Source organism: Eumetopias jubatus, unplaced genomic scaffold (genome assembly GCF_037043125.1).
Source record: "Eumetopias jubatus isolate StellerSeaLion01/CBP00866 unplaced genomic scaffold, mEumJub1_p1.0 scaffold_6, whole genome shotgun sequence".
In the NCBI taxonomy this organism is placed as follows: Eukaryota; Metazoa; Chordata; class Mammalia; order Carnivora; family Otariidae; genus Eumetopias; species Eumetopias jubatus.
Window position 1 is genome coordinate 46,819,922 of NW_028274812.1, and position 11,877 is coordinate 46,831,798.

Genomic DNA, 11,877 nt, shown 5'->3' on the forward strand with positions numbered 1-11,877 from the left:
ATAGTACTGGAAAACCTAGCCACAGCATTCAGACAAATAAAAGGAATAGAAGGAAACCAAATTGGTAAGGAAGAAGTAAAACTTTCACTATTTGCAGATGACATGATACTATATATAAAAAACCCTTAAAGACTCCACCAAAAAACTACTAGGACTGATGAATGAATTTAGTAAGGTCTCAAGATACAAAATCAACATACAGAAATCCATCGCATTTCTATACCCTAATAATGAAGCAGCAGAAAGAGAAATTAAGAAAACAATCCCATATACAGTTGTCCCCCCAAAATAAAATACCTACGAACAAACCCAACCAAAAAGGTAAAAGACCTATACTCTGAAAACCTGAAACATTGATGAAAGAAATTGAAGACCACACAAAGAAATGGAAAGACATTTCATGCTCATGGACTGGAAGAACAAATATTGTTAAAACGTCCATACTACCCAAAGAATCTACAGATTTAATGCAATCAGTAACAAAATACCAACAGCATTTTTCAACAGAACTAGAACAAACAATCCTAAAGTTTGTAAGAAACCACAAAAGACTCTGAATAGCCAAAGCAGTCATAAAAAAGAAAAGTGAAACTGGAGTTATCACAATTCTAGATTTCAAGCTATGTTACAAAGCTGAAATAATCAAAACAATATGGTACTGGCACAAAAGTAGGATCATTCGGACAGACTAGAAAGGGAACAGAATAGAAAACCCTGAAATAAACTCATGATTATGCGGTCAATTTATCTTTGACAAAGAAAGCAAGAATACGAAATGGAAAAAAAGATAGTCTCTTCAACAAATGGTGCTGGGAAAAGATGAATGAAATGGACAGCTACATGTAAATGAATGAAACTGTGCCACTTTGTAATGCCATACAAAAAATAAACTGAAAATGGATTAAAGACCTAAATGTGAGCCCTGAACCCATAAGAATCATAAAAGAGAGCACAGGCACTCATTTCTCTGACATTGGCTGCAACATCTTTCTAGATATATCTCCTGAAGCAAGAGAAACATAAGCAAAAATGAACTCTTGGGACTGCATGAAAATAAAAAGCTTCTGCACAGCAAGGAGACAATCAACAAAATTAAAAGGCAATCTACTGAATAGAAGATATTTGAAAATGACATATCCAATAAAGAGTTAGTATCCAAAGTATATAAAGAACTTGTACAACTTAACACCCAAACGAAAAATAATCCAATTTTTAAATATGGGCAGAAAACCTGAACAGAAATTGCTCCAAAGAAGACATACAGATGGCCACTGGACACATACAAAGATGCTCAACATCACTTATCATCAGGAAAATGCATAACAAAACTACAATGAGATATCACCTCACCTGTCAGAATGGCTAAAATAAAAAGCACAAGAAACAACAAGTGTTGATGCAGATGTGATTGTGGAGAAAAGGAACCCTCATGCACTGTTAGTGGGAATGCAAACAGGTGTAGCCACTGTGGAAGACAATATGTGTGAAATAGGTGATGGGAACTTATTCATGTTGATGAACATGAATAAGACATGGACTTGTTGAATCACTATATTGTACACCTGAAACAAATATAATACTGTATGTTAACTACACTGTAATTAAAATAAGATAAAAATAACACAGAAAAAAACTATCAACATTTTGCTATGCTTATTTTCGCTATTACCAACTTTTTTTTAAACAACACTAAGAAAAATTTAAAACATACAAAAAAGTTACAACTAATATTTTAATCATGCTTTTGTGTATGTTTAGATATTTTCTTAACAATTTTAATTCCTTCGGGGTGCTTGGGTGGCTCAGTCATTAAGCGTCTGCAGGTCATGATCCCAGTGTTCTGGGATCAAGCCCCACATTGGGCTTCCGGCTCAGCAGGAAGCCTGCTTCTCCCTCTCCCGCTCCCCCTGCTTGTGTTCCTGCTCTCGCTGTGTCTCTCTGTCAAATAAATAAATAAAATCTTTAAAAAATAATAATAATTTTAATTCCTTCATAGGCATATGATCTAGCTAATTTTAAGTTCATTTTGAAGTATTTAATTATTTCTGGATTATCTTTTAAATATATTAGAATAGATTAAGCAAGGCTATTCCAGAAACATTTTTCTATCAGGTGTACTTACTAGGCTGAGGAAGGCTTCTCAATCACTTGTTCATGAATCATTTAAAATGAGACCATCTGAAACATATGAAATAAAATGTGGAGAACAAATCACTATGGGGAAAGTAGTATGTTGTGAAAAGGGAATTATCTAGCACTAAACCTCCATGATTTTATTATGCTTAGAAAATTTGTCCTGTGTTCTTACTTTGCTACATTGAAATGCCAGAAGGTTTGCTTCTCAGCATGCAGGCTCATGGAAACACAGTAATGTGTTTCTTGGTAAGGTCTCCTGAAAATGCACACTTTGCTGAGGCACCAAATGTCCAGAGGGGTTCATTAATCACATTAGAGCTTTATGAGTTAGGAAAAACATTCTCTTCCTTCCATCTTCCTTATCAAATCTCTATCTTATGGGCTGTCAACACATTGAATAGGTGAAATTTCATAATTTAGTGTTTAAAGATGACAAAATGATGTTAAATTTGGATTGTCTTGGGGCATTTTTGTGTGTAATTTAACAATTTAACATTTTGACATCATTTAAACAACATATCTGGAGGAGTACTTTGTTCATGTAATTAGTACACCATCAGGCTGTTTCAGTGTTTGAATCATATGGAGACATCTAACATTGTTTTTAAGAGAAGCTCACTGATAGCACAATATAGCAAGTAGCTTGAGGGGAAAATATGCCTTATACTTTTCATCCTTTACAAGAATAAAGTTTAGGAGTGGAGTTTTAGTAGTAGTAGGACTAGTAGCTAAAACTTATTACAGGTCCCATTTCAGGTCCCAAATTTCAGGTCCCATTTCAGGCCCCAAATATCAGACTCTGATGTAATAGTCACAAAAACCCTATAAACTTAGTACTGTTACTGCCCTTTGCAGTTTGTATAGTATCCAGAACATCACTGTTGGTTAAAGTTTGTGAATAAATAAATGAATACATTGATGTGTAGGGGAAAATCATATTTAGAATGTTTCTGAAAAATATTTTATCTTTTCTAAACAACTTTTATCAATTGGATACATTAGAAGCATATGCTCCTAGGATAAGAATAAAGCATGTTGCAGTTTTTTTAATTTCATGTTTCTAAGTGTAAAATAACAATTGAATTGAATGATAGATAATAATCTCTATTTTGGTAACTTATGAGAAAATGATATGGTAAAATAATCAACCTTGGCCTTGTTTTTGTAATATTATTCTTAAAACCATGATATTCTGGTTACATAGGGTGATGACAAGATTTATGCTTTTGTGTTTTCTTCCATACTCTCTTTTCCTTTCTCTATGGACATCGGGTTTTGGATTCAAATCACCAATTATTCTGCAATTGATAAGCCTAAATCTCTGGGGTACAAACCATATAACCTGGATCTGAAATTGAATCTCCTTTGGATTTTGTGATAACATTGATCCAGCCCAATTAACTTAGGTAGATAATGCCTGTTTACTATCTGCCTCTGAGGCCTCTGTTCAGGTTTATTATTTCTGTCAGTGTTATTCCAGCTTTGATTCTTTGTGCAACTGATTCTTTGTGTGGCACCTGTTAGGCTTAAATTCTTTTCCAAATGCTGCTGAACAAACATCCATATATATGTTGCATTACTTTTTTTCTAGTTACAAAAGTAATATCTTCTTATTATGAAATGTCATATTACTTAAAATTGCTACCATATTTGTATGTATGTATGTGTGTGTGATTGCATTTATATGTGATCAGACTGTAGATATTATTGTTAAGTTTTTTCTGTTTAACATCATGAACATTTTCTGTTGCCATTGATAATATTCTCCAGCATAAACTTAATGGTTGTATAGTATTATGGAATTAAATTATTTGGATATATAATCCAATCTCATACTGTTGGATACTTAGTTTTTTTTTACCAGTTTACTTGTTGAAACAAAAGTCTGATGAACAGCCTTGTATACAAATTTCCATACTGAAAATATTTCTTTATTAGAAGTAATTTTCTAGGTCAAAACACATTCAGGCTTTTGTACAACCACCTTTAAATGTAGAAGAAGTTTTTCCAATAGAGAATAATATTAAACTTCTTCGCAAACATTTTGTATACATGAAGAGCTTCGGGTGTTTGCATTAATTTATGGGTTAGCTCCTTGAATGTCACCTTTTATAAGAAATTTTTCATTCTTGTTTTTTGCATATACCTTTGACTCCATTATTTACAGAGTGCTTCTCCCTGGAGATAGCCACGACAGGTTTCCAGGTTATCTCGTGACTTGATGAAAATTGCAATTCTTCCATCTCTACTGTCTTACTCCATTTATCTAGCAGAACTTTTCTGGCAAATAGGATATCTAACATTTTTCCAAGCAAATTACTATCAGATATTTCCTGTGATAAGCTTAAAATAAGACCTGAACTTGCCAATATAAACATCTTTCTGTAATATGCATTTCTTGCTTTGTAATCAGAATTAAATTTTCTTGTTTTACCTTTTTCTAGGAAAAATGAAGACTGTGCAGCAAGAGTCACTGGTTCTGTACACTTCATAGCAAACAATACTTCTGGCAAACACACTCATAGTTAACAACCTGATTGGTTGCTAAGTCTCAAGCTGTGAATGCGACAAATGTATATTAACGATTTATATCACCGGCTTGAGTAGGATAATTAATTATTTGATCAACATTCTCTAGGCCAAGTGACCCCAGCAACAAATTTCACAAGTTGGTTCCCCATGACTTAACAGATTTAGCCAGTGTTTTGCTGAGGTCTTTTTATAGATTGGGCACTAGACTCAGCATTTTCCCTGAGGATATCTCACAACATTCTAATAAGTCGTGGCAGGCAATTTTATTATATTAATTTTATTATATTAATATAAAATTACTGATGAGGAAACTGATCTCAGTGAGGTTAATTAATTTGTTGAAGTCACGATCTATAAAGGTGAGCACTGGGAATGGAGCACAGATCTTTTAACTCTACAGTTACTGCTTTTCCCATTACCCTCTGTACAAAGTATTTTGTTTACATGTGTTTCATTCTTAGAAAATATGTACTGAATTTTAACTTACTGCAGGCTTTGGGCTTAATACTAGGAAATGAAAAAGGGTAAAATTAATTAATGAGATGATAATAAGTAAAGTATATGGATCTTAGTTTCTTAGAGTGAACTGTCTGGAAGGGAGACAAATATTAATCAAATTCCTCAAAGAATGTAAATGACAAGTATTCCTTAGATCTACATAAAGAAAGGAAGATTACCATAAAAGGAATAATTGAAGGTAAAATTAAAAAAAACTTATTTTTCTTATTTTTAATTGATCTAACAAACAGTAATATGTTCAAAGTAGTAACAACAATGTATTTGAGTATGTATGCTTAATTGAATGCCAGTAATGATACAGGGATGGGAAGGGGGGATTAGCAATAGTTGGTTATAAAGTAATTGCACTACCTGTGAGGTGGTATAGTGTTATTCAAAGGTGAACTTGGGTTAATTGCAAATGCATATTGCAAATTCAAGGGCAACCCCTAAAAAAAAGGTAAAAAGTGAAATATAATTGATATGCAGAGAAAAGAAGAAAAATTAGAATCATAAAATGCTCATTTAGAACTATAAAAGGGGGGCTCCTTGGTTAAGGGTGGCTCAGTTGGTTAAGCGTCTGCCTCAGGCTCGGGTCATGATCCCGGGGTCCTGGGATCAAGCCCCGCATCGGGTGGGGAGGTAGGGAGTCTGCTTCTCCCTCTCCCTCTGCCCCCCCAAGTGCTCTGTCTCTTTCTCAAATAAATAAATAAAATCTTTAAAAAATTAAAATAAAACTACAAAAGGCACAAAAAGAGTGGAAGACAAAAATAGGAACAAAGAAGAAGGACAACAAATAGAAAACAGTAACAAATATGGTAACTATTAATCCAACTATATCAATAATTCAAACTTCAATAGTCTAAATAAATGAATTAAAAGACTGAGACTGTCAGAGTAGATAAAAAAAGACTCAACTATATGTTGTTTAGAAGAAACCCACTTTAAATAAAAAGACACACATAGAAATGGTTTGGGGAAAACTGGACAGTTACAGGGAAATGAATGAAACTGGACCACTTTCTTACACCTAAAAATAAACTCAAAATGTATTACAGACCTAAATGTGAGACCTAAAATCATAAAATCCTGGGAAAGAACCTAGTCAGTCATTTCTCTGAATCGGCTATAGCAACACTTTTTTAGATAAAAATCTTTTTTTAAAAATTTTTTTAAAGATTTTATTTATTTAATTGACAGAGAGAGAGAGAGAGAGAGACAGAGAGAGAGGGAACACAAGCGGGGGGAGTGGGAGAGGGAGAAGCAGGCTTCCCGCCTAGCAGGGAGCCCGATGCGGGGCTCGATCCCAGGACCCTGGGATCATGACCTGAGCTGAAGGCAGTCGCTTAACCAACTGAGCCACCCAGGTGCCCCTTTAGATAAAAATCTTAAGGCAAAGGAAACAAAAGCAAAAAATAAATTATTGGGACTACATCAAAATAAAAAGATTCTATATAGCAAAGGAAACAATCAGCAAAACAAAAAAACAACCTACTGAATGAGAGAAGATATTTGCAAATGACATATCCAATAAAGGGTTACTATCTAAAATATATAAAGAACTTATACAATGCAACACCAAAAAACCAAATAATCCAGTTAAAAATGGGCAGAGGGTGCCTGGGTGGCTCCGTCCATTAAATATCTGACTCTTGATTTTGGCTTGGGTCATGATCTTGGGGTTGTGGGATTGAGCTCTGTATTACACTCCATGCTGGGCATGGAGCCTGAGTGGGATTTTCTCTCTTCCTTTCCCTCTGACCCTCCCCTCCTCACTTAAAAAAAAAAAAAATGGGCAGAAGACATGAACAGACATTTCTCCAAAAAAGACATACATATACATGAAAAGATGCTCAACATAGAGCCAACAGACCCATGAAAAGATGTTCAACATCACTCATCATCAGGGAAATGCAAATCAGAGCTAGAAGACTATAGATCAATGCTAACAAAATTCTGATGGAAAACAATTTCCAACCAAATCCTACATCTAGCTGAATTTCCACTTAAGAATAAAAGAAAAGAGATATTTGAAAGCATGGAATGTTTTTAAAAATTTACTTCTTGTGTACTCTTTCTTAGCAAACTGGTGAAGAATTTGTTCTGTTATTATGAAGGTATAAAGCAAATGTGAAGAAAACATGGCATCTACAAAACAGGGAATTCAATACAAAAGACAATTCAACACAAGAGAGGTAAAATAATTCTAAGTATGATAGTGAAGTGAGTTCCAAGCAGAACAGCTGTGTAGCTGACTGAGAGGACAATCATTGGCAGATGTTTTCAAAAGGACTTTTATCCCCCCAAAGTTCATGCATTCCAATGATTTGAAGAAATGAGAATTTTTATTTTGAATTATTGGTATCACCATTAAATCCCTGAAAATTACATGATTGTTTGCATTATTTAACATCTATATAGTGCTTATTAAATGTTTGCCACTGTTTTAAGCTGTTTTTTATTTTTTTACATGTATTGATTCATTAAACTCACGTTAGTCCTCTGTTATAGATGTTATTTTTTACCCTGAGAATTTAGATTGCTGTTTAGTGGCAGAGTTAGGATTTGAACTTAGGAAGTCTACTCCAGATTCTGTGCTGTGAACCACCACCTATCTCCTTCTCATCCAGTCACAGCTTGAATTGAAATCTACCCTATTCTAAGAATGTAGTCAACAGTTTTTTTTTCTTTCCCTTTCTAATTTTGGACTGCTCAGTGGATCTGAGAGTTAAGATTGTGACTTTTGCTGCTTTATGGAAATGTAGAAATTGAGTCTTATTGTTGAGTTTTAGCAGAAGTGTTATATATATTTTGCCTTCAATGTTAAAGAGAAGGAAATTAGTAAGTGCAGCCAACCTCCAGGGGTGGTTTTATAAAACAGCAGAATGTTTTATTGCTTCCTAACATTACATTTCAATTTTAAGCATTTAACAATCTTTATTATAGATGAAAGTGATTAGAACAAAGACATCGTATATTTTGCTGTTGGGATTCATGGTAGAATTATTTTATATTGGAGTTGCAAAAGTCAGTGTTACAATGGAGTCCTAGTATAATAGATGTCTACAACTGCAGTTAAATTAGTTGAGAGAGCACTTTTTGTCTATTAAAAAAGCCTAACTAGGAGTTTGCTTCTGACACTAACTAGCTCTGTCAACTTAGGAGCCAAACCAGTTGTTTGATTTGTACTCCATGGTTAACCAAAATTTCTCTGCACCTATGGAGTATAATTGGGGGTAATAATATTCTCTTCAAGGGTTGTTTTATGGTTTTGAACTGGCTGAACACACATTGATGGATTATGAAATATTCAACAGAGCATATGAATAAGTGCATACTATTTTTTTCTGGACCAAAAATGCTGAAAAGTGATGTAGCAGACAGGCTACTAACAAGGATTATTCTTGCTCTGGAAGAATTCACACTTTCATGAGGAAAAAACAAACAGAACACAACTGCAAAGCAATATGAAAATTGTTAAAATAGGGGTAAGTGCAAACATCTATTGAACACAGAGACAAGAATCCCCAACTCAATATATCCCTAGTCTACTGATTTTCCCACTCTCCTAAACAAATGTCATCACCTTAAATTCCCAATACCTGTTAACATTCCCACTCTGTCAGCTGATAAGCTTGCTTTTTTCATTAACTCTAAAACAAAGACAATGCCAAGGCCACCACTGCCATATGAAGTCAATCCAGGTGCTCTGCCAATGTGTCTGTTTTCATAATTGAGCTATGCATGGTCATATCTGAATCCAGTTCTCTCTGTGGGCATTATGATCCCATTCCTTCTTGAATCAAAGAAAACACAACTCCAGTAACATAAAATATATGTCATGTTTTCACTCCTCCTCTCAGAAACAAAACCTTTTCTTGAAGCCACCCTACCAAATGGCTACTGCTTGATTTTTTCCCTTTGTAACAATAGTCCTCGAAAGAGTTACCTACCTTCACTCTCTCTAATCCCTCTTCTCACGTTGTCTCTTCAACAAGCTCCAACACACTAATCTCCAATCACTCCACTGAAACTTCACTCCTTACTAGTGACTTTGTTTTGCTAAATCCTATGCACAAATATCAGTTCTCCTCTTGCTTAACCTGTCAACAGCATTTGACACAATATGTCCTTCTTAAAATAACCTTCTTCACTTGACTCACAGCTTATTTTTCACACATTCTCATCGTTTTTTCCTTCTCATGCCTCTTGGCCCATTCCTCGTCATCTTTGTTACCTCTTAACTTTGGAGCCCTCTCCTCTCCCCCTGGTCTTAGTTCCTGTTCCTTTTCAATTCTCTCTCTCCAAACTCATATCCACACTCTTATCACCTCATTTCAACTCATTGTTATGTATACCACCTTTATATCTCCAATCCCACATTTATATTTCCACTCAGGACCTCTCACTTGACTGCCAAGCCCAAAGGCACATTATTTTAAAACTAAGGTTAAACTTTGACTCCTTACTTGCAGGAGTCACTTTCAGGGTTCTGGGTAGTAGTCTAGCAATGTGATCATATGGGCAACAAGTTTTGTAAAATGTGCATTCACAAGAAAAAAACTGAAAAGACAATTTCCGTAACATATTATGAAGGGACTGTAGTTTAAGGCAAATGGAAAATAATAGGATAGAAATGTGTCAAAAATTAGTAATTTGCTACAAACTGGACATTTGTATCAGTGCTATATGAATGGAGAGGCCTTTGTATTTCTGACATGTAACTATCCTTCCATGACAGCCGAATATCTGGGAACACTTAAAATTTAAGATGATTCAAAAGACATATTTTTACATACAAATGATCAGTAAATAATGGGAACATACAGTATGTTCAACATATTCCTTGAAGTATTTACGAATTCATTCAATTGATCATTTAATAACTATTAATTCAGTGCATACTATATTCAAAGCACCATGCCTATGAAGGAATGTCCATACATGTCTCTCGGGGAGTTTTATAAATCTGTTGAGGTAATAAAATATAGATACATAAGCCTCTCACTAGGCATCCTCATGAGAGTAACATTGTTGTTAAACCCTGTGTGGCAATCCCTGATGCACTGCTGTGATATCCAGGGAAGACATGGAGATCTGGAAATCCAACTACTTCCTTAAAATCATTCAACTTTTTTTATTTTAAGATTTATTTATGAGAGAGAGAGAGCGTGCACGTGAGTGGGGGAGGGGCAGAGGGAGAGAATCTTCAAGCAGATTCCACACTGAGTGGGAAGCCGGACTCAGGGCTCTGTCTCACTACCCATGAGATCATGACCTGAGCCAAAACCAAGAGTTGGACGCTTAACCAATGAGTCACCCAGGTGTTCCCAGATCATCTAACTTTTCAATGATTATCCAAGATGCTTCATTGTGGGAGTAGACAACAGGGCTCCAAGCAGATGCAGCAGGTTGGGATGTCCCTTCTTGGGAAAGCTGTGGTGCTACAGGCAAGAACATCATGATTTCCAAGGCCATCTGAGGGCATCTGTAGACCATCTCAGCTCTGGAGAGACTGTCACCTCATATCCAGGGGGATGTGGGCTTTGTGTTCACCAAGAAGGACCTCACTGAGATCGGGGTCATGCTGCTGGACAATAAGGTGCCAGCAGCTGCCCATGCTGGTGTCATAACCCCACAGGAAGTCAATGTACCAGCCCAGAACACTCATATGGTGCTAAAGAAGTCCTCCTCCTTCCAGGTCTTACAAATCATCATTCCTAAATCTCCAGGGGAACCACTGAAATACTGAGTGATGTGCAATTGATTACTGGAGACAAAGTGGGAGCCAGCAAAGCCATACTGCTGAACATCTCCCCCTTCTCCTTTGGGCTGATCATCCAGCAGGCGTTTGATAATGGCCCCATGTACAACCCTGAAGTGCTTGGCATCATCACAGAAGAAACTGCATTCTTAGTTCCTGGAGGGTTCTTGCCATGTTGCTAGTGTATATTTGCAGACTGATTGTCCCATTGTTACATTAGTACCCTGTTCTATTACCAGTGGATACAAATGGGTTCTGCCTTTGTGGAAGCTGATTATACATGCTCACCTGCTGAAAAGGTCAAGGCCTTCTTGGCTGCTACTCTGGTGGCAGCCATTCCTGTGGCGACTGCCACCACAGCTGCTCCCGCTATTGCTCTGCAGCTGCTGCCCCAGGCAAGGTTGAAACAAAACAAGAGTCAGAGGAATCCCGCGAGGCTATGGGATTTGGTCTCTTTGACTGATCACCAAAAAAGCAACCAACTCATCCAACTTATTTATGAGACAAGGAAATAAAGGCTTACTTCTCTTTGAGAAAATAAAGTATGGATGTATAAGTAGTACAAGGCAATATATGAGAATAATTAGATCACACATTTAGGAACTGATACAACAATAAAGCAAAGATCCTCTGAGGAAAAGTAGTTTAAAGTAGAGAGTTGAAGAAAGAGTTGTGGAAGATTTTATTAACCATTCAGGTAGGGCAAGAGCACACAGGACCTTGGCAAAGTGGTTAAAAGGGATTTTTCTCGGGGCGCCGGGGTCACTCAGTCAGTTAAGCATCTGACTTTTCAATTTGGCTCAGTTCATGATCTCAGGATTGTGAGATAGAGCCCCACGTTGGGCTGTGTGCTGGGTGTGGAGCCAGCTTAAGATTCTCTCTCTCTCCTTCTCCCTCTGCCCCTCCCCCACCACTTTAATTTTTAAAAAAAAATTTTTTTAATTTAA

The 11,877-nt window shown here is 36.1% G+C and overlaps 1 pseudogene; it reads left to right on the top strand.

Moving 5' to 3' along the window:
• The first annotated feature begins 10,246 nt into the window (after window positions 1–10,246).
• LOC148164062 (large ribosomal subunit protein uL10-like) lies at window positions 10,247–11,393 on the top strand (annotated as a pseudogene).
• Window positions 11,394–11,877: the final 484 nt, after the last annotated feature.